This window comes from Amborella trichopoda, chromosome 10, assembly GCF_054954075.1.
Source record: "Amborella trichopoda isolate Santa Cruz 75 chromosome 10, AtrichopodaSantaCruz75HAP2 v2.0, whole genome shotgun sequence".
In the NCBI taxonomy this organism is placed as follows: domain Eukaryota; kingdom Viridiplantae; phylum Streptophyta; class Magnoliopsida; order Amborellales; family Amborellaceae; genus Amborella; species Amborella trichopoda.
This window is the reverse complement of record NC_142345.1, coordinates 6,138,089-6,151,570: the sequence shown is the minus strand read 5'-3', so window position 1 is coordinate 6,151,570 and position 13,482 is coordinate 6,138,089. Positions and strand designations below refer to the sequence as shown.

The window sequence follows — 13,482 nt, the reverse complement described above, 5'->3', positions numbered from 1 at the left end:
AAATCCTGCTTTAATCTTTTTTTTTCCATGATCACTGGAGATGATCATCTCTCAAAGTCGTGCAAATTTGGACGTGGTCAATACCACATAAAGTCCAAGTCTTCATATGGCGAGCTTCGCAAAATAAGATTTTAACTATTGGTAGTTTGCAAAAAAGGGGTAAGTTTTTACCTAATATTTGCTTGCTTTGCAAATCGGATGGTGAGTCAGTTGACCATCTTTTGATTCAGTGTCCCTATACCTTGAGGATATGGCATTGGTTAATTGGTGAAGTGGGATTATTGTTAATGCTGCCCCAGGATGTTATTGGTATTATATCGCAATTTGGTATTCCTTCTCTTCCGAAGATTGGAATTATGATTCGGAAGATAGCAAGAGGTATGATACTTTGGGAAGTATGGAAGGAGAGAAACAGAAGGACCTTTGAGGATGTGGCGTTACCGGTTGATAAGCTTATCCATTTTATTAAGCTCTCTATTTGGTCTTCTCTTTCTGTGGTAAAAGATGGGTGGGGTATTTTTAAGGTGGATATTATGATAAATCTGCCAAATCTTTTTTCTATAGGTTTGGTCTCTAGTAGGCCTAAAGGATTGTGACATGCCCCAGCCATAGGCAGCTGTAAGCTTAACTTTAAAGGCAGTTGGGACTAGTACGTATTGGGAACTGAATCGGATCTATCAATACCATCCAGATTATGCAATTTTGAACTAGATTGGCTCTATCAATACCTGATCCGGATTAAGCGATTTTGATTCGAATCGGCATCTGGCATAAACCTAAAAGATGCATCTTCACTTTTTGGATTGTCGGGAAGATGTATTCTTTAGGAAATTAAAATTTTTTTATTGTATCATTAAAAAAATAACCATTATCAATGCTATGATTATTGTATTTAAGACTCGTTTTAGTCTTTTTTTTTATAGTGTTTGTCTAAGTGAGGGATAAATGGCGACATTTCAAAATTGTCGAGTTTATAATATTATAGTATTGTTATATTATAATAATGGTATTTAAATAATAGTATAATATTTTTTATTAGTATTAATAAGAATAATAATAATAAAAAAAAAATAATAATAATAGTAATTATTATTATTATTATTATAATTATTATTATTATTTTATGCTGTAATAATCATTATTATTATATTTCTATTGTTTAATAATAATAATATTAGTATTAATATGATATAATAATAATAATAATAATAATAATAATAATAATAATAATAATAATAATAATAATAATAATAATAATAATAATAATAATAATAATAATAATAATAATAATAATAATGATAATAATAATAATAATGATGATAATGATAATACTGATGATGATGATGATGATGATAATGATGATCATCATCATCATCATTTGGGGACTATTTATATAGTAATATAATATATTTTATCCCTATTATACTATTAAAAAAATCATAATAAAATGTAAATATTTCAATAATAATACATTATATTATCAATATATTAAGATAATAACATAATAGAAAATTTTTATACAAGATTGCAACCTTAAAATGTAGAATTCCTTAAAATGTAGAATTAGGGTGCACCTCAAAAACCCATTAAACAAAGGTTGGTTTAATATTGAAAAACTCTCTAATTAATTGCCTCGATGTCGAGAAGTATGAATATGAAAAACAATTAAAATTTCGAGACCCAAAATTACTGCATCTTGCCATACATTATTTGAACCGTCCCATTTTGAAGATTTTCGTATGTTTATAGATTTACTTGATTTGAATTGTTTTTGGAGTTTAAAATTTTTATAATTAGAGATGAAAGTAGATCTTCAGGCCATCCTAAGAATATTTTATACCAAAATTACATGTTATGATAAAATTTGGAGGTGCGCCTTAATTTGATTGTTTAAAATTGCAACTTTATGCAAACCACACCTAATATTATAATAAAAATATATTTAAATATCATTATTTCAATAATAAATATTTTAAATAATAATATTAATAATAACAATAATAGTAATAGCAGTAGTAGTAAAATTAATAGTATTAATAATAACATTAAGGTAAGCGCAATTTAATTTTGATTCTCCGGAAATGTCAATTTCACCTATTTGGGCGGAATTGACATTGTCTTGCATTTTGGTTTAAAATGAGGATGCAGGACTCCCAAAAAAAATGTCAATTCTGTCTTCAGAAACAACCAAACAGGTTGGTCTCGGCTATTTCTATAGAAATGTGACTCCAGGAGTTCGATATTCATGGAATCAAACAGGCCCTAAAAGAATATCATGTTCTTCATTGTTAGTAATTATTGTTCCAAAATATTTACTTTGTACGCCGTACTATGAGATACTTTCGATCGGCTCAGAGGGAGTCAAATCAATCCTTAGTTTGTGAGATTAATTTCTTGAGGTTAAACGAGAGGAATTATAAAGTTACTTTGTTTGTGGGATTAACTTCTTGAGGGGAAAATCAGAAGAAATATAAAGTAAAATGGATCGCCAAATATGCCTCGATCTTGGATAAATGGCAATTTTATCAATAAGACTTATCATGGGAATTATTGAAAATTTCTTTAAAGCCAGCTTTGAATAGGAGATCAGCTTGGGTCCTAAGGGATTTCTTAATAATGCGCGAATGAATGAGTGAAAACAGAAATGAGGTTCTACATTTTTCTTATGCTTATCGAAAAGCAAAAAAAATAAAAAATAAAAAACACCTTGAAGGGAATTCAATACTTCGAAGCAAAATTCCTATCAAACAACCCATCTTCCTCCACAATTGTTGCAGACATTGGGCCCCAATCTGAGTTACTTGAAGGAACCAAGTGCCAGATATGCTTACCCAATAGGACAAATCTTGTTTCCAGAGACAAAAATGTTCAAGGGCTATTATGGCCACCCATGTTTTTAGGCATTCTCTAATATTTAGATTAGTGTGCAGTTTCTATAACGTTGCAACTTTAAACAATCCAATTAAGGCCCACCTTAAATATAATTTTTATTATAACATGTAAAATCTATTTTCATACCTAATTAAAAAATTTTAAATTTCAAAAATAGTTAAAATCAAGTAGATCTATAAATATATGAAAATCTTGAAAATAGACGGTCTAGATAATGTGTTGCAAGATGCACTATTTTCGGGACTCAATTTTTTTTTTTCATGTTCATGCATCTCCATGTCGAGATGATCGATTAGAAGGTTTTCTCAACACTAAAACAACATTTCCGATAGATTTTTGAGGTGCATATGTGATTCTACATTTTAAGGTTGCAACCTTATATAATTTTTTCTCTCTAGATTATGCCATCCAAAATAGGGTGAGGTTTGTATAAGGTTGCCTCCTTATATTGTAGAAGTTTGGTGCACCGATAAAATTTACTTAGAGATGTCGTTTTGACATTGAAAATCTTATGATGGCTTCAAAATCTCTTTTTTTCTTCAGTTAGAAAATTTTAAATTTAAAAAATGGTACATATCAAGCAGATCAATAAACACTTAAAAATCTTGAAAACAGATGGTTCAGATGACTTTTTACAAGATGTACCATTTTTTGAATTTGGAATTCTTTTTTTTCTTCATGTCCACTCATCTCAAGGTCGAGATGATCAATTGGAGGGTTCTCCTATGTGGGAACACTCTCCATTGTAGGATTTTTGAGATGCACCTTTCCTCAACAGTACAAGGTTGCAACCTTATACAAACTTTTCCCCCCTATTGGTGAAAACATTAGGCTACTGTACATTCTTGATTTTTGCCACCAACCTCAAAAAAAAATAAAATAAATAAATAAAAATAAAAATAAAAATGTTGGCTATTATGCATGTACTCAAGAAAAACAAGTTGTAATTAAGCCTTTAATTTTTAGATGGTTGGATCAAAATATTTAAGAATTCAAATTCCGTATTATAAAATACACATTGGTAAATCTAAATTAGATTCCTCAATTTCCAATCTAAAAAAATACCTCACAATAGGTCGTTTATTCGAGGGAGCAAGTATACTACACAATGATCATGCGCAAGCATGCCATATAGCAAACTTTTGACATTTCCCACACAAACAATTGTTTTTTTCTCTTCAAAATTTTTAATCTTTTTATACTAAAAGATATATCGTAAACAAAAAAATTGTGACCCATCGTATTACTATCCCATGTGCTTTTTATAGACCATTCATTTGTAGACAATCCATTGTAGACAATCACATTTTTTTTTTCGTGTTTTTGTTTTTCGTAAGCAAAAAATTCTAAGAGGGATTGTTATGGATCTAAATCGATGAGAGGTTTGTTGATCACATACTTAAAAGATACAAGCTCAATGTACAAGAACAAGGGAGCTCAACTTACAAGAGGAAAAGACCTTAACTTTAAACTGGGACTTGGAGCCACAAGATTATACATTTTTTGTTATTTATTGAGTGCCTCCCAATTTGGTGAGAAAACCAAGATGCAATCACGTTTTGGCGAAATACTGTCAGGATACATCTATCTTGTAAAGTATTGTTTAAGCTCCCTGGCCTAGTTTTATTATCATGATCATCATCATTATCATCATAGCCTTTTTCTAATTATTTGGGGTCGGCTATACGTATCCTGATCCACTATTCTGCTCTATCAAGGGTTATACCCTCAGTGAGGTCATAAGTCCCCATATCTTTTCTCACTACTTTCAACAATGTTCTTTTGGATCTACCTTTGCCTTGTTTGAGCCTTCTACTTGAACCAACTCGCACCTCCTAACAGGTGTTGGGCTTGGTCTATACTGCATATATCCAATCCACCTAAATCTACTTTATCTCATCTTATCGTTTATTAGAATTACACCTAAGTTCTTTCAAATGTATTCATTTCAAATTGTATCGCTTCTTGTCTTGTCACTCATCCATCTCAATATCCCCATCTCAGCTACATTCATCCTATAGATATGTTGTTTCTTAACCGCCCAACATTCTGCCTCAGAAAGCAACACTGGTGTCATAGTTGTCTCATGGATCTTTCCCTTCAGTTTCATTGGTATGCATCACTCGTATAAAACAACGGTTGTCACTTCGTTCACCCAACTCTAATTTTATATGCGACATCTTCCTCAATTTCTCTATTTTTTTAAATTATCGACTCAGGATATTGAAATGGTGTTCTTTTTAGTATTTCTTGATCATCAATCTTAACAACTTCCTTATCTCTACTCCTATTATTACTAAATTTACATTCTATACGCATATGTATTCTCTAAGATAGTTTTTTTATACAACTTTTCCTTCTCATTTGCCTTCAAACCTTGTAGAGCTTTGAATATACTTCGATGCGGTGCAACTGTCAATGAAAACAACTGAGAAAGATGCAAATTATGTCATTTTCAGCCAGTTGCGCTAAAGAATTACTGGACCTCAGCAAAGGATTGAGAAACTTTTCATATCCTAAAGCACGAGGGGTACTTACAGTGTTCCTTGAGATGTCAGTGATGAATTTTGGAAGACTGGTGGCACCCACATATTATGTGAGAAAAGATGTGGATCCAACACAAATGGGCAAACTATTATCCAGACCTACTGGAACACAAATATATAATTTTTTTTTTAAATTCCTAAGGGTGTCAACGAGCCCAACCTGGGCTGGGCTGGGCTCTGGCCCAGCCCTTATTCCCAAGGATTAGGCCAAAACAAATGACGAAAAAAAAAAGAGGGCTGGGCAGATGGACACTTAGCCCTAGCCCAGCCCTCAGCCTATGTTTTTAGGGCTAGGCCGACCGGGTGGGATTGTGCCAGCCCTATATTACCCTAAAAATGGCCTTCCAAATCACAAGATATCTTTATGGCTTTGAGGCACAATTTTTACAAATAAGATAAGAGTACGTGGGAGAAAGATCGACACAAATGTTGAGGCTCAACAAGAGCTTCAACCAAGCCCCTTCTTTTTGCTCAATCCAATGACGCTACTTTAATGTGTTCATATTTGATAATACCAAGAAACTCTAAATGCCTGAAAATTTAAGTACCATGGCCCTTTTCTAAAGGGAAATGTTAAAGGTTGCATCCTTAAAATCTAGAAATAAAGATGCACCTAAAAAATCCATCGAAAAAGACTGTTTTAATGATAAAAATCCTCTAATTGATCATCTCGATGAATATGAAAAAAAAAAAAAAGATTTTGAGTCCTATAAATAGTTCATTTTGCAATGCACTATCTAGACCGTCTATTTTTTAAGTTTTCATATGTTTACGAATCTACTTGATTTTAACTATTTTCGGAGGTTAAACTTTTAGAATTAGATATGAAAATAAATTTTGAGATTATCCTAAGAATTTTTTATACCAAAATTACATGATAAAAATTGGAGGTGCACCTTAATTGGATTGTTTAAGGTTGTAACCTTCTAGAAACCACATCATTTTTTAAATTATTTGTTTCAATTTAAGTTAGAATGGTAGGATTTATATAGCCAATCCCAAATAACTGAGATACAGTTTGGATGATGATGATTATGACGTTAAGCAACAATAATGGGCAAGAAATTCACTTCTATAAAATCCAAAGTGAGAGAGTCCAAGGGTAGACCTCATACAGATGGGTTGAGGGTTGTTTAACTCCTAAACTAATTTAATGTCAACTTTCTTATATGGACGCTGTTAGCATGAGGCCAGCCCGCATATTGTAGAAATACAGGCGTGACAATAAATATATTTTTAAATATCATTTGATCCTAATTTTTAGAGAATATATAATATTTAACATGGAGATCATGAATATGGATAAATAAATAAAATTTGAAAATTAGAGATAATAATTATATTAAGAAAACATTTTGACCGTTAGTTACAATCAGTTTTAGATGGACCACCAATTTGCCATCTTTAAGATGGATGCTTTAAACTTCTGAACGGCATATTGTAGAAATGCAGTCCAGCCCAGATGAAACAATTGTTCTTCTTCTATACCCTCTATGATCCAAATATAAGTCGAAGGAAATGCATTTTATAAGGCCACGGCTTTATGTCATCCATGGTATCTCAATGGAAAATGTAGCTCAAGTGCCACAAGACCTGCAAATAGATTATATCCATTTTGACGATCATGTACCGATGTACTCGAATAAAATAGATTTCTAAGTCTTAAAGGTAGTCTATTTTGTAAATTTTTTTTAGGCCATCCATTTTAATATCGACTTTTTTACAGTTTCAAATTCCACAATCAGGAGCAAAACAAAATTGTGAGCCCTCACAAAGTTCACCAATCCTAGATCTAATTTCTCCTAGTAGAGGTTTCATTATGTGGCTTTACCAAATTTCGAAAGTCCACGGCCTTACCAAAACCTCATCGAAAGGATACTCACTAATGCCGTATTTCTCTTTCTAATGCAAATCTTTTATTAAAAAGAAATTTTACCTTACAAAAATATCTTTTAGATTTGTTGGTGCATGCGTGGTCACGAGGCCTCACATGTGCACATTGTTTTTATTTATATTTATTATATTTTTTAAAAAATATTATATATTTATTATTCATCTTTTAAGGTTATTTTAAAAAAAAAATCTTTAATTAATAGTCAGTAAATAACTCTCCCTCTCCCACATTTTGAGGGCCATCCTTTTAGAGATTACAGGAAAACCAAATATCAGCTATCCTCTCTCTGGGAGCATTCCAGTCTCTTTTTTGTTTGTCAATTACCCAGGGTTAGTATTTATCTCATTTCAATGGAACCAAATTTTTTGAAGACTCACGACTTTACAAATGGATGGTATTTATATAACTATAATTTTTTATTTTAAATCTCTTCAAAAATTTTTTAAATAATTTTCTTGAGATAAATGTAGAAATCTTGAATTCCTCTCTATAAATATCTAGTATAAATAATGTTTTTGTTTGTTTTTCTTCTCGAAGTGGGAATTAAACAAATATTTGGTATAGTTAATCTTGCCAATGTCATAATTAAGTGAGATTTCATCAGATATCTCTCCGGATTTAGCTATAAACAACATTGTATCTGAAGCTATCCCAAACATCTATTTAGATGAGAGGGCTAGGAATAGCAGACCTCGTGGGGTGCCAAATGTAAAGGCTTCCCTTGTATAGGATTGCTCTTTTGGATTGCGAAAGATTGTCCATTCTAGGGACATGATGCTATCCTAGTTGGGGAGCTTATTGTAGCCCTCTACCTTATTGGTATTGACATTGTAATATGCTGCCTCCTTAAATTGAATCAGGAAAAAAGAAAGAATAAGGGGAAAGAAAAAGCTATTTAGTAAGTAAATAGCTATTTACTATTTATTTAGTAATCATAGTTCGGTTTGTATTGAGCTGAGGCTCTAAACAATCAAAGTAAAGCGCACATTCAAATAGTGTTGAGAAATATGATTTCAATACTGGAAATCTTTGTATAGCTTTAAAATATATTTTCATATCTAATTATAAAATTTAAAGTATATAAAAAAATGCAGATCGACCAGATCTATAAAAACATGAAAATATTGAAAATTGACGATCCAAAAATGTATTATAAAATGCGCTATTTCCAAAACTTAAAATCCATTTTTTTCTCATGTCCATGCTTCTTGATGTCGAGATGATCAATTTGAGGATATTTGGGCATCAAAACAACCTCTTCTAATGAAATTTTTTAGGTGCGCTCTAATTTGATTGTTTAGAGCCTCAATTCTATATAAACTTTTTTCATAAGAAAAAGTATACGTAAATACTTTTTATATATATGGAGTCACAATCACTTTTATCCTTTGGATTTCAAATTAGGTAGTTGTAAGAGTGTTATTGAAAAGACCCAAAGTTCAAAAAACAAAAAAATTATCTGACTTTGTGATTAAGCCAAACCATCCAATTTGACATCAAATGAATATGAGTGATTCTAACTTCTTTGTAATAAAGATTACGTGTCTCATTGCATACAATTCCATTAAATAATAAAAAAAGTTTATACAAGTGTGAGGCTCTAAACAATCAAATTAAGACACACCTCAAAATTTTCACTAGAATAGATTGTTTTGATGTCCAAATATCCTCAAATTAATCATCTCGATGGACATGAGGAAAAAAAAAAGGATTTCAATTTTAAAAATAGTGCATCTTGTAATGCATTTTTGGATTGTGAAGTTCAAGATTTTTAAGTTTTCATAAATCTACTCGATCTACATTAGTTTTTATGCTTTAAAATTTTATAATTAAAGATAAAAATATATTTTAAGGCTATCACAAAGATTTCCAGTATTGATACTACATTTACAAATACTATTTGAAGGTACACTTTACTTTGATTATTTAGAGCCTTGGCTTTATACAAACCGCACCCTTAAACAATATTACATTTAATACAATAACAAAGTACTAGTGTCCTGAGTATATTAATTTCTATTAATTTCAAATAAGATAATCTATCCCAGATAAAATTATTTGATATCCAAACAAGCCCTAAATGCATCTAGTTTGATATGGTACCACCACTCACGTTGATAATTCAATGCATTTTAAGTGCATTTTTTAATCATCTACTTTGAGATAAAGAGAGAGATAGAGAGAATGAGAGAGGACACCTAAAAGCCTAAAACAAAAGGAGTTGAGGAGTTGTAACTCTAAATATAGCATCCAATAACATGGAGAGAGAGAGGAGAAACAAAAGGAGTTGGGGAGTTGTAACTCTAAAAATTACATCCATCAATGTGGATGGTTCGGTAGCAGTGGTTCTACTTCTAGTATCAAGTTTCTCACTATAAATATGCACCTACGTTTCCATGAGGCAAAAATCATCGCTCTCTCACACACATACATATCGATAGGTGAAACTAGAGGAAAAAAACATGGATTACACCAAAAAGAACTCCAAAAAATTTGTTTTGGTGTGTTGTCTTATTTTCCTGGTAATGGCATGTGTTGCCATGGAGGCTTCCTCAGCTGGAGTGTTCAATGTGATGCAATTTGGTGCCGTTGCTGATGGCACCAAGGACAACACCGAGGCAAACCTTAAAAGAGCATTACATCAATTAATGAAAGTGAACATCAACAGTCTGATGTTTATTATATTCCTTTTAATTTAAAAGTAATCATTATATCTGATGTTATATTAAAAAAGTAAGGTGTAGGGGCCACGTAACCTTCCTGTTTTACCGATGAAATTGTATAAAAAGAGACCATTTACCTTTGATACAGAGAGGTCCCAAGTATTTATATCCATTCGATGTGAAATTTGATTGCTCGGGTGTGGTACAAATATCAAAAAAATTTCTTTTGAAATTTGAGCTTGATCTATGAAATAAATTTAGCCATTCAATTTCATATCCAATGGTCAAGATTAATTGTGATTACTTTGTACCAAAAGTAAATGGCCTTATTGTATACGTTTCTTTTAGAAATAGATAGATAGTAGGCCAGGTAACACACCGAGATTGGCTCTTCCAATGGGTTGGGCTTGTGCTATGGTAGTTGGATTGACCACTTGCTAGGCCTGACTCCAGCCCATTCCTATCAATACTAAAGTAGAATAGGGAGGATGGTGGTAAGAAACTTTTTTTTTTTCGAGTAAGTCGATGGAGATCACGAGGCCATTCTTGTTTTTTTGCAGTAGTCAATTTTTGAATTCGTTGGTGAGAATGGAGGTCAAAACCTTTAACTGGGGCTCAGCTGGTACTACCACCACGACCCCAGCCCCATTCTCATATTGATAAGATTCTTGGTCGGTTAATTTTTATTTCTAAGAGCTACCATTTAAGTGCTTTTTAGAACACTTTTTTTATTAAATTTTTTTCTTTTTATTTTTTTTTTTGGGAAAGCACAACCTCAGCCTCCTATAATAGTTTTATTAAATACAAAACTTAAATTTTTTGAAAAGGGAAAAAATCATTTTCTATCCTTTTTAACTTTTATTTATTGCCATTTCTTTTACATAACACACCCCCGTGGCACTGAAATGACATAACAATGTTGTGTTTTTCGAAACCTCAAGTTAGTTGGCTTAAGGTGGTCTTTAATTTTTGTAGGCTTTCGGGGCGGCCTGGAAGGCCGGATGCAAGTGGAAAGGTCCATCAAGCCTTGTGATCCGTGAGGGAACATTTCTCGTCGGTCCTGTCTTGTTCAAGGGTCCCCAATGCCTCTCCCATGGTGGGGCAAGTGAAGGGCAAAGTGAAGGCTTCCATGGATATGAGCAAATACCCTTCTGATGACTGGATCGTGTTCCAGTATGTAGATGGCCTCGTGGTAACTGGGGGCGGGACGTTTGATGGTCAGGGAGCATCTGCCTGGAGCCTCAACCAGTGTCCTAAGAAGGCCCACTGCAAACTCCTCCCTGTGATATAAATGATCTCCCTCCTTCAACCTATTGCTACTTATAAGACTATTATAGCTATACAACTCCAGCATGGTTAGATCTAGTCTTTAGTTTAGTTAACGGGAATTTGTTGTTATAATCTTGAAGTTATGGGTTCAACAGTTCACACACATATAAATGTCGACTAAAATTTCTTATTGTACTAGAGATATTGCTTTGGACTAGCATTTGTGTTTTCAATTTAAGCCAGGAATTCATTGACAATTACTATTGTTTGTTCATGGTACTTGAAATTTTATGCAGTCATTGAAATTCAATTTTATTACAAATGGGACTCTTAAGGGGCATACATTCAGTGGACAGCAAGCTCTTTCACATGTTATTGTTTGGCTGCAAGAACATGGAGGTCCAATTCATCAAGATCTCAGCACCAGCTGACAGCCCCAACAATGATGGCATTCATATTGGATCCTCGTCAAATATCACAATCTCACGATCTCAAATTGGAACTGGCGATGATTGCATTTCCCTTGGTCCTGGCAGCACCCAAGTAACCATTGATAATGTGTATTGTGGACCAGGACATGGAATATGGTGGACTGCTATTTTTTCCTCCTTTTGTTTCCAACGTTTTTCTTACTAACGTTACAAGAGGTTTTGGAAGGAATTCAAACACTGTAAAAGGAAATGACAAAGGGAATCCAAAATTTCATATAACTAGGAGAAAGAAAGAGAAACAATTACATTTAGGCACTTTAGGATTTGTAGTTAGTCATTTGGATTGGACCTGGACCTGACTTGTTCCATTATTTCTTTATTTACAAAATAAAATTGAGGATTATTTTGATCACATTAAGTGAAGATTTCTCATGGGTATCGTCCATCTTTTACGCATTCGATTACATTGCTTGATTATTATCCAGTGTAGACTTTGGAGACCGTGAAATTTCTTAACAAAAATATATTATAAAAAAAAAACAATAAATCTAATGTGCCCTTTTAATTTAAACCAAAAAACTAGATTTAGGTTCATGTGTATACTTTGGAGACCATAAAATTTCTTAACAAAAACATCAAAAAACAAAGGAGAAACAATAAATCTAATGTGCCGTTTTAATTTAAACCACAAAACTAGATTGACGCTCATGTGAACATCTTTATATATTTCAATCTTGGTAGCTTGGGAAAGCGCCCCAAGGAGGGTGATGTGGAAGGGGTTCATGTGAAGAACTGCACCATCTCAGGCACCACCAATGGTTTGAGGATCAAGACTTGCGCAGATTCAGACCACAGTTTTGCATCTAATTTCACATATGAGGATATTGTCATGAATAATGCGGCCAACCCCATCATCGTAGATCAAGAATACTGCCCCCTTGCTCACAAAAGGTAAACCATGAAAGAGTACCGTTTAAAATACACACATATATATATATGTATATATATATAATACTCTGTCTCATGAAATATTTTTTTAACCTTCTTAACATTTTTGGACCTTCATAATGCTCGGACTCTAATAGGAATTTTTTTTTAGTAAAGACACATTTTTTTCATCAATGATAGGTGCGATAGATATTCTAGAAGAGGATCATGGTACCTTTTTCATAAAGTAATTAGTGTTCTATATAGGTGATGTCATATACTCACGTGGATAGTGTTGCATCTAATGAAGATGATATCACTCCACATAATCCTTGACAAATACATTTGTTTCAATAAAATATTTCTATCTCAACATTCACTAATTGCCTCAAATACCTCTTAACAAAATTTATTACACTGAGGAGTATGGGTATCGAGTTTCCAAAAATATTGAGTGAGAGAGAAAGAGAGGTTCATTTCATATAGTTGTGTGCAGCGTTTTAAAAATCGCCGAGTCGAACCGGACTCGCCCGGTTCGACTCGAAATTCACGAAAAAGGACCGGATCGGTTCAAAAACCGGGAATCGCGCACAGTGACTCGCCGATTCACTGTGCGGAATCGGCGAGTCCGTGAAGAACACGGGTTGCACAGTGTTCTTCACGGATTTTTTTCAAATTTGTCATTTTTTGATCATTTTTTTTGTTTTTTTCGGCACGTGATCTGTTTTTCAGGCTGTAAACAGCTTTATTCAGCTTTTTTAACGATTTAATGGTGGAAAAATTGGTTGTTTTTGGATCAAGAAAAATTCGGGGTTTAGGGTTTCCGCCATTTTTGAAATTTCATGCCAAATAGGGCATGA

General features: G+C 32.9%; 1 pseudogene; it reads left to right on the top strand.

The window, feature by feature from the left end:
- Positions 1-11,585: 11,585 nt before the first annotated feature.
- On the top strand, positions 11,586-12,650 carry LOC18435766 (polygalacturonase pseudogene; annotated as a pseudogene).
- Positions 12,651-13,482: the final 832 nt, after the last annotated feature.